We start from the raw sequence: 12167 nt of genomic DNA on the forward strand, positions 1-12167 counted from the left end.
AATTGCATTTCTTTCCAAACATTCTACCATTTCATGTGGTTTTATTATTTGCATATCATCCTGTGGGTTGAGCTTGTTTTCTAATAAATGCCAGAAGATTTGACTTTTAAAAAAATTGCAAAGTGTTTTCATTTGTTGAACATTTAAGTAAACAGTACTTTATGGTTTTATTTAAGGTAACTTGACTTTTGTACTATTGCAATATATTTGGAGAGTCACTTTTGTAATAAAAATGTAAATGATATACAGATTTGAAAAAGTATATAAAATTGACAGCGGTGCATGTATGTTCTCATTTTTTTCATCTTCAGGCAAAGTATCATACATAATACTATAAAACCAGAAAGTGAAGCTTCAGTTTTTCCTGATCTAGGCACTATTGATAATGTTGTAAGTAAATGATGTATTTTGATTATTACATAAATTGCAAAGCTTTTTAATTTTAGCATGTATATATATATTTTTTATTTTTTTAATGTTTATTTTTGAGAGAGACAGAGCGTGAGTGGGGGAGCGGCAGAGAGACAGAGGCATCGAATCCCAAGCAGGCTCCAGGCTCTGTCAGCACAGAGCCTGACGTGGGGCTCAAACCCACGAGCCGTGAGATCATGGCCTGAGCCGAAGTTGGACACTTAGCTGACTGAGCCACCCAGGTGCCCCTAGCACCTTAAGAAATTTTGAAAGGAAAGTATTTACTTGATTAAAACCTTGTAGATTGTACGTAAGGTTCCTGAGAAGATAAGTTGAAAAGTGTTTGAATGATAGAGTTCTATTCTTAATGTATACCAAGTGATTTTTAAATAAATTATAGTGCACTAAGGGAATATCCCATTACTTGTAGTATTTCTTCTGATTTGATTTTGAAGGCCACTTATGTGAGCCCTTGAAAAGTAAACAGTTCTCGGGCACCTGGGTGGCTCAGTCGGTTGAGCGTCCGACTTCGGCTCAGGTCATGATCTTGGGGTCTGTGAGTTCGAACCCTGCATCAGGCTCTGTGCTGACAGCTCAGAGCCTGGAGCTTGTTTCAGATTCTGTGTCTCCCTCTCTCTCTCTGCCCCTCCCCCTCTCCTGCTCTGTCTCTCTCTCTCTCTCTCTCTCTGTCAAAAATAAATAAACATAAAAAAGTAAACAGTTCTCATAAAACTTGTTAGACTACATGTTTTACACTCCTTTAAAAATGCAAATCAGGGGCACCTGGCTGGCTCAGTAGAGTGTGTGACACTTGATCTTGAGGTGGTGGGCTGAAGCCCCACATTAGGTGTAGAGATTATTTAAAAAAAAAAATTTTTTTAATGCATGTCAAGGGTACCTGGGGTGGCTCAGTCGTTAAGTGTCTGACTCTTGATTTCTACTCAGGTCATGATCTCCCCATCTGTGAGTTTGAGCCCTGAGTTGGGCTCTACACTGAGCATGCAGACTGCTTGGGATTCTGTCTCTCCCCACCCCTTCCCCACTCATGCACACACTCTCGCACAGGCTCTCTCACATGCTCCTGCTCTTTCTCTCAAAAGAGGTAAAATAACTGAAAAAAAAATGCAAATCAAATCCTATCATTTCTTGCTCATGACCCTCTAGTGACATTCCTCATAATTAAAATCCAAACTTTTTTACCCTGCTCTACAAAGTCCTATCTGTTCTGGTCTCTGCCTGTCTGCAATTTCAACTACCACTCAACCTCATTAATTCTACAGCAGACCTAATGGTTTCTTGCCATTTCTCAATTTGCCAACCTCCTATCTACCTAAGGGCTTTCATTCTTGCTGTTCCCTTTGAAATGCTTTTTACCTAGGTCTTTGTATGGCTTGTGTTCTCTTTTCATTCAGGTTCCTGCTTAATATCACCTCCTCAGAGTTGTACCTTTGTGTAAATATCCATCTTCTGTCATTCTCATGACCTTCCTCAGCTTTGTATTTCTTTATCCTATCACTTACCACTACCTGTCTTTTGTTTTGTTTTGTCTTGTTTTGTTTTGTTTCGTTTTTTAAAGTAGGCTCCATGCCCAGTGTGGAGCCCAACGCAGGGCTTGACTCATGACCCTGAGATCAAGAGTTTGATGCTTAAGCAACTGAGCCACCAAGGCTCCCCTGCCTGACATTGTTTTATTCCTTATTTGTTGTTTCCACTGCAGTGTCAACTCTGAGGTCAGAAACATTGTCTTTGTTTACCACTGAATTGCTAGTGCCCAAAATAGTGTTTGGCATTAGTCATGACAATTGGATGAAAAGATTTTTATTTTAGCCCATTCGTCAGTGAACTTACCTTTCATTTAAAATATTTCTGTTGGGGGGCGCCTGGGTGGCGCAGTCGGTTAAGCGTCCGACTTCAGCCAGGTCATGATCTCGCGGTCTGTGAGTTTGAGCCCCGCGTCGGGCTCTGGGCTGATGGCTCGGAGCCTGGAGCCTGTTTCCGATTCTGTGTCTCCCTCTCTCTCTGCCCCTCCCCCGTTCATGCTCTGTCTTTCTCTGTCCCAAAAATAAATAAAAAACGTTGAAAAAAAAAATTTAAAATATTTCTGTTGGGGTGCCTGGGTGGCTCAGTTGGTTGGGCGTCCGACTTCAGCTCAGGTCATGATCTTGCGGTCCGTGAGTTCGAGCCCCGCGTCAGGCTCTGTGCTGACTGCTCAGAGCCTGAAGCCTGTTTCCGATTCTGTGTCTCCCTCTCTCTCTCTGACCCTCCCCCGTTCATGCTCTGTCTCTCTCTGTCTCAAAAATAAATAAACGTTTAAAAAAAATTTTTTTTTAAATAAATAAATAAATAAAATATTTCTGTTAGGGCACCTGGGTGGCTTAGTTGGTTACATGTCCAAATCTTGTTTTTGACTCAGGTCTTTTTTTTTTTTTTTAACTTTTTTTTTCCTTTTAAAGTTTATTTATTTTGAAAGAGAGAGAGAAAGAAAGAGAGCACAGGAGGGGCAGAGAGAAGGAGAGAGAGAATCTCAAGCAGGCTCTGCACTGTCAGTGTGGAGCCTGATGTGGGGCTCAAACCCACCCACCCCGAGATCATGACCTGAGCTGAAATCAAGAGTCTGACGCTTAACCAACTGAGGTACTCAGGCACCTCTCTCCTCAGGTCTTGATCTCAGAGGCATGAGATCGAGCTCTGTGTTGGGTTCCACACTGGGCATGGAGCCTGCTTAGGATTCTCTCCATCTGCTTCTGCCTCTGCCTCTGCCTCTCCCTCTCCACTCTCCTTCTATCCCTCTTCCTCTCCCCTCTTCCTCTTCTGCCTCTCTCCCTTGTTCACGCACACACACACACACACAAACTCTCTCTAAAAGAAATATTCCCATTAGATTATGCACTTAGGTAGAAACTCAACTCAGATGATTTCTGGTTCATTCAGAAAGTTCACTTAAAGGTTGGGTGAAAGAGACTGAGCTAATAGATGTCAGAAATAGGAATATCAGGAGAGTGCTGGGGTCAGAAAAAACAAGAGACAATCATAAAGGAGTTTCCATAAAGGAGTGATTGATAGTGTCAGGTGGCAATGAGGTTGAGACAGGGATTGAGACATGTCCATTAAATTTAGCAGTGTGTAGATCATTCATTTCCCTAGTTAGTTGGGTATATATTGAGTGTAGCAGCCAGACAAATGGTTGAAGAATCAGTGGGAGGCAAGGAAATAAGATTGCTAGTGTAGATAATTCTAAAGTTAGCTGTAAAGGGAGAGAGCAGATAGTAAATAACTGGTAGGGAAGAAAGGAGGTTGCCTCTTCCCTTTTTTAAAGATGAAAGTGAAGTATTTAATGTTAAGCATTTAAATATTAATGGGAGATATTCAGTAGAGGTTCAAGAAATAGTGGGATAATATGTAATCTAAGATTCGTGAATAGGCTGCAGGGAAATGGATGCAGAGTATGACATAAGGGAAAGTGGAAATGGTGTTCAGATCAGATGAAAGTAGGTTTGTAAATTTGGTGTTGGGAATCTGAAAGGGGAGTTCTGTCTGTAGCAATTGTTTACTTAGGTAGATAGGAAGTGGGGCCATTTAGTGTCAGCAAGGGGGCATGGTTTTGTTTTTTGATTCCTGAATTTTTTTCCACTTCTACAATTGGGTGGATGGGTGGATCCATTAATATGAAAAGGATTTCTAAAAGAGAAAGACATTTTATGGGGGTGGGGAAAAACAATGACTTGTAACATCTTAGAAAAAAAATATTGATGCCTCATCTGGACAGTCTACCTCTGACTTTTGTGTCCTGCCCTCGTGCCAACTCTGCTTCAGTCATACTGGCCACTTTCTAATAAACATGCCTGAGCTTGTTCCTGCCTTAGTCTTTGCACTAGCTGTAGCTTCTACGTGGACTATGAGTGATTCAGAACACATCTTCCCAGAATGTGCCAACTTTGCATGCTGATTATTTTGAGCTGAAGACAAGGCCCAAAAGAGTTCAGAAGAGGGTTTTTGTTTTGTTTTGTTTTGTTTTTTACCTTCTCCATCAACTGCCTAAAAGAATTTAGATACAGGGCCTGGTCCAGGAAGAACGTTATCACCAAAGATAGGTACAAAGAGTATGGACTAGAGATGGTAAGCTGGTAAGCTGTGGGGAGCTTGGTGCAGGGCCTGTTTGTTCAAAGTTCTCTCTGTGTCTCTTTCCCTCTGCATGGCATGGCTTACATTTGTTTACCAAACATTTGCTGTTCCCATCTTCAAGTGAATTGTCTTCCTTCCCTTTGAAGTCCCAGACCCCCTCCCCTTCTTCTTAGCTCAAAATGGTTTGTAAGCCTCAATTGCCTGACTATTGGGGAGCCTCTCAATTTCACTGTGGGGCTTCTGTATGTATATAAATTTGTTTTCCTCTTGTTAATCTGTCATATGTCAATTTAATTAATAGACCAGATAAAAGAACCTAGAAAGGTAGAGGAAAAATTATTCTTCCCCTATAGCTGGCTACCATGAAGGAAAAAACTTCACTGGCTGAACACTTTGCTCTGAGGCTGCTGCAGCTGAGAGATCTTGGGATCTCTGGAGAAAAAAAAAAAAAAAAAAAAAAGCTGGCAGAAGGTAAGAATTCATACCACATCCATCTCCTGGATCTTTGCCTGCAGGGTTTGGTGGAAGCAAGAGTCCTTTCTTGTCCGTTTCTAAATTTAGATTTGCAGGAGGAAATATTTGTGGAACTAGTTCCTTTGGCATAGCAACTCTGGTAAAGATTTATTGTGAGTACTCTTGATTTTTATTGATCCTTTTCCTCCCACAGATGGTCACTGTTTTTCTTTGTTTCCGTCTATCTTTGGCATAGGCCCATAAGTTGGCTATTCAAGCCAGCATTGTAGACTGGTGAGTTCACAATTCTCACCAGACCAGTGTCTGTTTAGACAAACTGTTGTGAGCTAATGGGCACATGAGGTAAAGGCTCCTGATAAGGGACATCTTTGAAGCCAAAGCTACAAAATTGGTGGGCACAAGTCAAGCACTTTGGAGCTGTTAGGGTGCTCTCCAACTAACTCAAAGACACCTGTGTTAGGATAAGTTGGTTACTGAATGGGTTGCATTGACACCAGGTCACCTGCCAACCTCAAGGAAATAATCTGTGCAACAAGGTACACTGTGAAACACCACACAGTCCCCAAATCAGGGGAGCTTGGCTCCGAGAAACCCAAGGATTAGGGGTGCCTGGGTGGCGCAGTCAGTTAAGCATCCGACTCTTAATCTTGGCTAGGTCATGATCTCAGTTCATGGGTTTGAGCCCCATATCGGGCTCTGTGGATAGCGTGAAGCCTGCTTGGGATTCTGTCTCTCCTCTCTGTCCCTCCCCACTTGGTTGCACGCATGCATGTGCTCTAAATAAATAAATAAATAAACTGAAATAAAATTAAAACACCAAGGATTAGCTAAAGCTGTTAATACGCACAAGAGGAAAACCAGGTGAAGTTTTCCTTTTGTCTTGTACTGTGTCTTGAAAGCTTGGCTTTGTGACCAGTGAGAATATTGTCTCTGGTCTCTGGCAGCTGGGAGGTACATGTACCAATGTGCATCTTGGTGGCCAGTTGAATAGACTGGGGTTTCCAGTTACAAAGTCATAAGCAGCATTCTCTTCATCTGACTTTGTCAGCTTCAGACGAGTGTATCATAAGGGGCTTTGTCATCTCAGCCTCCATTGTTTTATTGGTGCTGGAAAAAATCCAATTCCAGAAGTGCCTGCTCCGTGTCACAGATTAGTGAGTCTATGATTGGAAGTACCTCTTGTGGGAAACCAAGACACTGTTTCCACTATGCAGTTCTTAATGCCTCTAACCCTGCAGTGAGGAGCTTTACTTTCCTAGACTATCTTCGGAGTGAATGTTTTGGATCACGGGGGCTGCATCTTCTGCACCTGCTCCAGGGATGCCTATTGTGTTCGTGGTAACAATTTATTCTAATCTCAAAGAGTTACCTCTGAGTTATTCCACAAAAAGGCTTATTGAATGGAGTTGCTATTATAACAAATATATCTTTGAAGGTCTTACTCATCAATGGCTAGATGATGGATTTCTTGAACTGCAAAAGCTTTTACATTTGAAAAATTTTTAGAGAGCTCTCATCCTAAACAGCTGTTGTATTGGTACCTATGGGAAGACCAAATTGAAAAGAGGACACAAGAACTTATATAACGGCTAGCTTTAGGAATTCCCTTAATAAGAGGAAAGAACAGAAATTGAACTTCGAACAAAAATTAAAGAACACATCTTATGTAAATCTTCCCTTCTCCTCCCTCTCCTATGCCCTTTTATGTCTGATTTTCCCTGACCCTTCAGAAGATCTTTTGTATCTCTGAGCCCAGGGTCTAAGCCCACCTCTCAAAGCCCTACTCCATCTCCTCAGCCAATTCTCTTAGATCCTAAAACTTCTCCAGTTTCTCCAGAAAATCCATTAAATACCCAGTTGCCTGCTTTAACTTCCTTTTGTTTACAAGATTTACAAAGAGCACTCTGGCTTGATCTCCAGGCCCAGGGTGTACAGGTTACTTATGTTAATACTAAAAGAAGCCAGGAAGCGAATGTAGCACAAGCACCTAAGAAGGGCTGTCTTTACTATTCTTATAACTCCTCCTAGTTTCCAGGTCTCTGTAACCAGTCTCTGCCAGCTTCAGGCATTCCTATGCAGTGTATTTTGCAGAAGTATCCTGACCTCCACTGCAAAGAATTCATGTTCCCTGGACAACAGCAGACCTTTTAAATTACAAAGACCTTTTACCTCTACTTTCAGAAGATCTCATCAAATTTAGAGTTGAGTTTGAAGGACTGGTGACCATTAACAGTTCCACTCACAGGAGCTGTATTGGCTACTACGGGGTGTTCTTCTTGTCCAGGATTATACTGTATAATCAAGACAAGCCACACAGCCCCCTGGGGAAAACCCCATGCACAGAGGAAACAGGGCCAGAATTTCTTCCAGGCCCTCCTACAAATGACCAGGAAATGGCTCAGCTGAAGACTCATATTCAAGGCTTGCTTGATAGGAACAATATTGGATAATTTCCCCCCACTTAGCATTGGCCTAAGGTTGACTTTTTCACTCAGAAAGGAGAGCATCCAAAGACCTTTGTTGAACACTTTTAAAAGAATTGTTTATTTAGGGGCACCTGGGTGACTCGGTTAAGCGTCTGACTTCGGCTCAGGTCATGATCTCACAGTTCATGAGTTCGAGCCCTGTGTCAGGCTCTATGCTGACAGCTCAGAGCCTGGAGCCTGCTTCAGATTCTGTGTCTCCCTCTCTCTCTCTGCCTCTCCCCCATTCACACTCTCTCAAAAATAAATAAAAACATTAAAAAAAATTTTTTTTAATGTTTATTTGAGAAAGAAAGTGCAAGCCAAGTCAGCAAAGAGCCTGACTTAGGGCTTGATCCCACAAACCACAGATCATGACCTGAGCCAAAATCAAGAGTCAGTTACCTAACCAACTGAACCACCCAGGTGTAGTTGAACGCTTTCTACAGACTTTTCAGTAACATACCACATTGAACACAGAAGCCCTAGTACATAGAAATCTTTTAATTTCTGCTGTAGTGGGAAAATTTCTCCCTATTATAAAAAAAAGCATGGTGGGGGTGCCTCAGTGGTTCAGTTGGTTAAGCATCCAGCTTTGGCTCAGGTCATGATCTCAGAGTTCGTGAGTTCGAGCCCTGCACTGGGCTGTGCACTGGTAGTGCAGAGCCTGTTTGGGATTCTCTCTCCTTCTCTTTCTCTGCCCCTTCCCCATTTATGCTCTCTCTCAAAATAAACTTTTTAAAAAGTTAAAAAAAAAATACAAGAGGAAACAGTTAAAAGCAACAATGCTTGCTTTACAACTTGAATCTCTAGAAAAGCAAAAGCATGACTCTGAGAGTAACTCAGAATCTACTTATAGCCCTTCCCATTTGTCTCCAGGCAGTTGCAGGTACTGTAAAAAAATCAGGAAGAAATTTTGGAGGAAAAACTGTCCTACGCTTAAGAGAAAGGAAAGTTTACAGAACAACAAAACAATCTATCTAGACCCATCACCCCCAGAAGGTTTTTCTCCTCTTGTGGGACAGTTCCCCCATAAATCACAGGATCAGCTGATCCTCACCTGCACCCAGAGTCTACCATTAAACCTAAAATAGAGGATTAGGAACTGGATTTCTTTCTTTTTTTTTTTTTTTTAAAGTTTATTTATTTTGAGAGACAAAGAAAATGCTAGTGGGGAGGGGCAGAGAGAAGGGGAGAATCTCAAACAGGCTCCTCACTGTCAGCACAGAGCCTGACACAGGGCTTGAACTCACTGAACTGTGAGATCATGACCTGAGCCAAAATCAAGAGTTGGACACTTAACTGACTGAGCCACTCAGGCGTCCCAGGAACTGGATTTCTTAATTGACGCTGGTGTGACTTTCTCTACCACTTGTTCAGAGGATTTCTCTCTGCCTGTCACCTCTGATTCTATTCAAGTTAGAGGAGTCTCTGGGCAACCTATTTCATTGCCCATATCCCAGCTCACCCCAATATCCTTAGGCCCTCTTTAACAGCCATAATGCTTTTCTAGTGTCCAGCTCCTCACCAGCACACCTTTCGGATGGAGGTTTGTTATGTAAATTTAATGCCACTATAAAATGTAATAAAGGCATTTTTATTTCCCTATCCTCAAACCAAACCCCAGATTTCCTACTTTGTTTACTAGAAATTTATCTCAATTTAAATTCTTCTGAAAAGGATGAGTGTTTAAAAGATGTCCCAATTGGGGTCCCTGGCTGGCTCAGTCGGTGGAGCATGCGACTCTTGACCTCAGGGTCATGAGTTCAAGTGAGTGAGTGACTGAGTAAATACATACATACATACAGTCCCAATTAATCTCTGGGCTACACATGCAGATGAACTTGCATTGTTACGGAGTACGGAGGCTGTGCACATCACTTGGAAAAAGAATAAACAGCTTTTATTTATATCTAGCCCAATATCCTTTTCCCAAAGATGCAGAGTTAGGAATTGGGCCTAGAATAGACTTTCTCTTGCAGCAGGGTATACTTGTCTTTACTTCCTCACCCTGTAACACTCCATCTTGCCAGTAAAGAAAGAATGTAAATTTGACTCAGGCAGGAACCAAATTTATTAATTTGTACAAGACTTAAGAGTCATAAAATCTTCCATAATTCTTCACAACCCTATAGTCCCTAGTTCAGCTACTATTCTCACCTCAGTGCCTGCTGATGCAGCCTGGTTTACAGTAATTGGCCTCTGCTCAGCTTTCCTTTCAATCCCATTGAATTCTGACTCACAATTACTCTTTGCATTTGCTTTTAGAGGGAGACACTTAATGTAGACTTCCAGACTTCAGGGATATTGTGAATCTCCTCTGTGGTTTCCCAAGTCCTTAAAGCTGACTTGGATTCTGTAGCCTTCACTCAAGGTTCCACTCTTGCTATATGTTGGTAACTTTTCACTGTGTAATCAAATTAGGGAGCTCTTACACTCTCCCTCATTCTCCTAAAGGCGTTAGCTGAATGAGGCTGTAGAGACCCCAGATCTAAACTTCAGTGGGTGCAAACAACTATTACCTACTTAGGACATGAGGTACCTCAGGGGAGGGCACTCAAAAGCTCACCCCAAAATGCTTTGAGTCAATTTTGTCCATTCTTTTTCCCAAAATGAAAAAAAAGTGATGTATATTTCTAGAGCCAGCTGACTACTGCTGCCAATGGATTCCTAATGTTACTGCTTTACTAAACCTCTGTATGCCCCCTTCCCACATACCACTCCAGAGACCATTTCCTGGCCTTCAGAGGCACTAACCTCCTTTAAGACCTTAACATTGTCCACGCCCCTAGCTCTTGGCTTACCTAATTTTGACAAACCTTTTTCTCTATACTGCCATGAAAATAATGGGAGTGCTGCAGGTATTGTAGGACAACCTTTTGCCTCCCAGATATGTCCTACAGCATATTTCTCATGCCAGTTAGACCTTGTGGCATCAGGGATGCCCTCATGTTTGTGTGCAATAGCTGCAGCTGCCACCTGGATTGACAGCTTTCATTAGGCTCCCTTGTTCACCTCTAATTTTGTCATGTTGTGTCTGCCCTCTTAAAAGTTCATAAGGCATAGCACCTCTCTATATGGTGACAACCACTTATGAACAGGCTCCTTTGACCAACCCTTGTATCATCTTACGTCATTGTAACACTTTTTTTTTTAAGATTTTAAAACATGTTTTAATGTAATTTCTAACTCCAGTGTGGGGCTGAACTCACGATCCTGAGATCAGGAGTTGCATGCTCTACAGACTAAGCCAGCCAGGCACCCCAACAATTTCTTTTTAAGTAGGCTTGAATTAATGACCCCAAGATCAAGAGTCTCTTGCTCTACTGACTGAGTTAGCCAGGAGCCCTGGTTGTAACAGTTTAAGTATTTTACTGCCCCTCCCTGATGATGGAGAGCCCCACTCCATTTCACATGATTGCACTGCAACTGCAGAAATGATTTCAAAGCCACGAGAGGACCTCTAAGATACCCCTTTGGACAACCTAGATGTACTTCTATTTTTTTTTACCTAATTTTGGAAAAGAAATGTCCAGGGAAACATAATAGTTTCCTCACATGAAAGAGTTGAAGCATATTCTTTACCAATGTAAAATCAGCCCAAGCTGCCAAACACAGCTGTTACTAGAGCTGGCATATTGGCACAAGGGAAAACTATACTTATTTACACAGACTTTTGGAGTCTGTCATGCTGTTGGCACAATTTGGAAATCCCATGGATTCTTAACTTCTACATTATTCCTATTGCTAATGGACATACAGTTGTTACCCAATTAAGCTATTCACCTCTCTTCTAAAAACTGTCTTTGTTCACTGTTCAGCCCATACCAAGCAGGCTGATACAATATCATTAGGAACTGATAGGGCTGTTAAATATCCCGCTGCAAATGAACCCCCTATCCTTTTTCCACCTAATTTTTAACCCTGCTTTTTCTTGGCTGACATGATTAACGCTAAGGCAAATGCCCCACAATCTGAAAAAGACAAATAGATACAAAAATGTGCCCGTTATCAGAGAGGTTATACATTGGGACAAACATGACCTTTTGGCTTGTACTTATCTCCCACCAAATGAGACACACATGCAGATGGGAGATAGCTAAGGAACTAAAAACAATTGGTTTTGTCTTGGCTTCCACAAACCTTCTGATTAAAGTATTTCCCAGTGTACCACTTGTAAATCTCACCAAATTTCTGGAATAAATCAGTACAACCATACCTTGTTTTATTGTACTTTGCTTTATTGCACTTTGTATATATTGCATTATTTTTACAAATTAAAGATCTTTATCTGGCAACCCTGTGTTGAACAAGTATATGGGTGCCATATTTCCAAAGGTATTTACTCACTTCATGTCTCTGTGTCATATTCTGGTAGTTCTCACAGTGTTTCAAACTTTTTCATTATTTGTTGTGGTGATCTGTAATCAGTGATTACAACTTGCTGAAAGCTCAGATGATGGTTAGCATCTTTTAACAATAAAGTATTTTTTAAAATTTTTCTAAGTTTTTTTAAAATTTATTTTGAGAGCAAGCAAGAGCAAGCAGGGGAGGGGCAGAGAGAGAGGGGGAGAGAGAATCCCAAGCAGGCTCCATGCTTTCAGCACAGAGCCAAATGCAGGGCTCAATCCCACGAACTCTGAGATCATGACCTGAACCAAAATCAAGAGTCAGATGCTTAACTGACTAAGCCACCCA

The sequence above is a fragment of the Panthera tigris genome, chromosome D2 (assembly GCF_018350195.1).
Source record: "Panthera tigris isolate Pti1 chromosome D2, P.tigris_Pti1_mat1.1, whole genome shotgun sequence".
Lineage (NCBI taxonomy): Eukaryota > Metazoa > Chordata > Mammalia > Carnivora > Felidae > Panthera > Panthera tigris.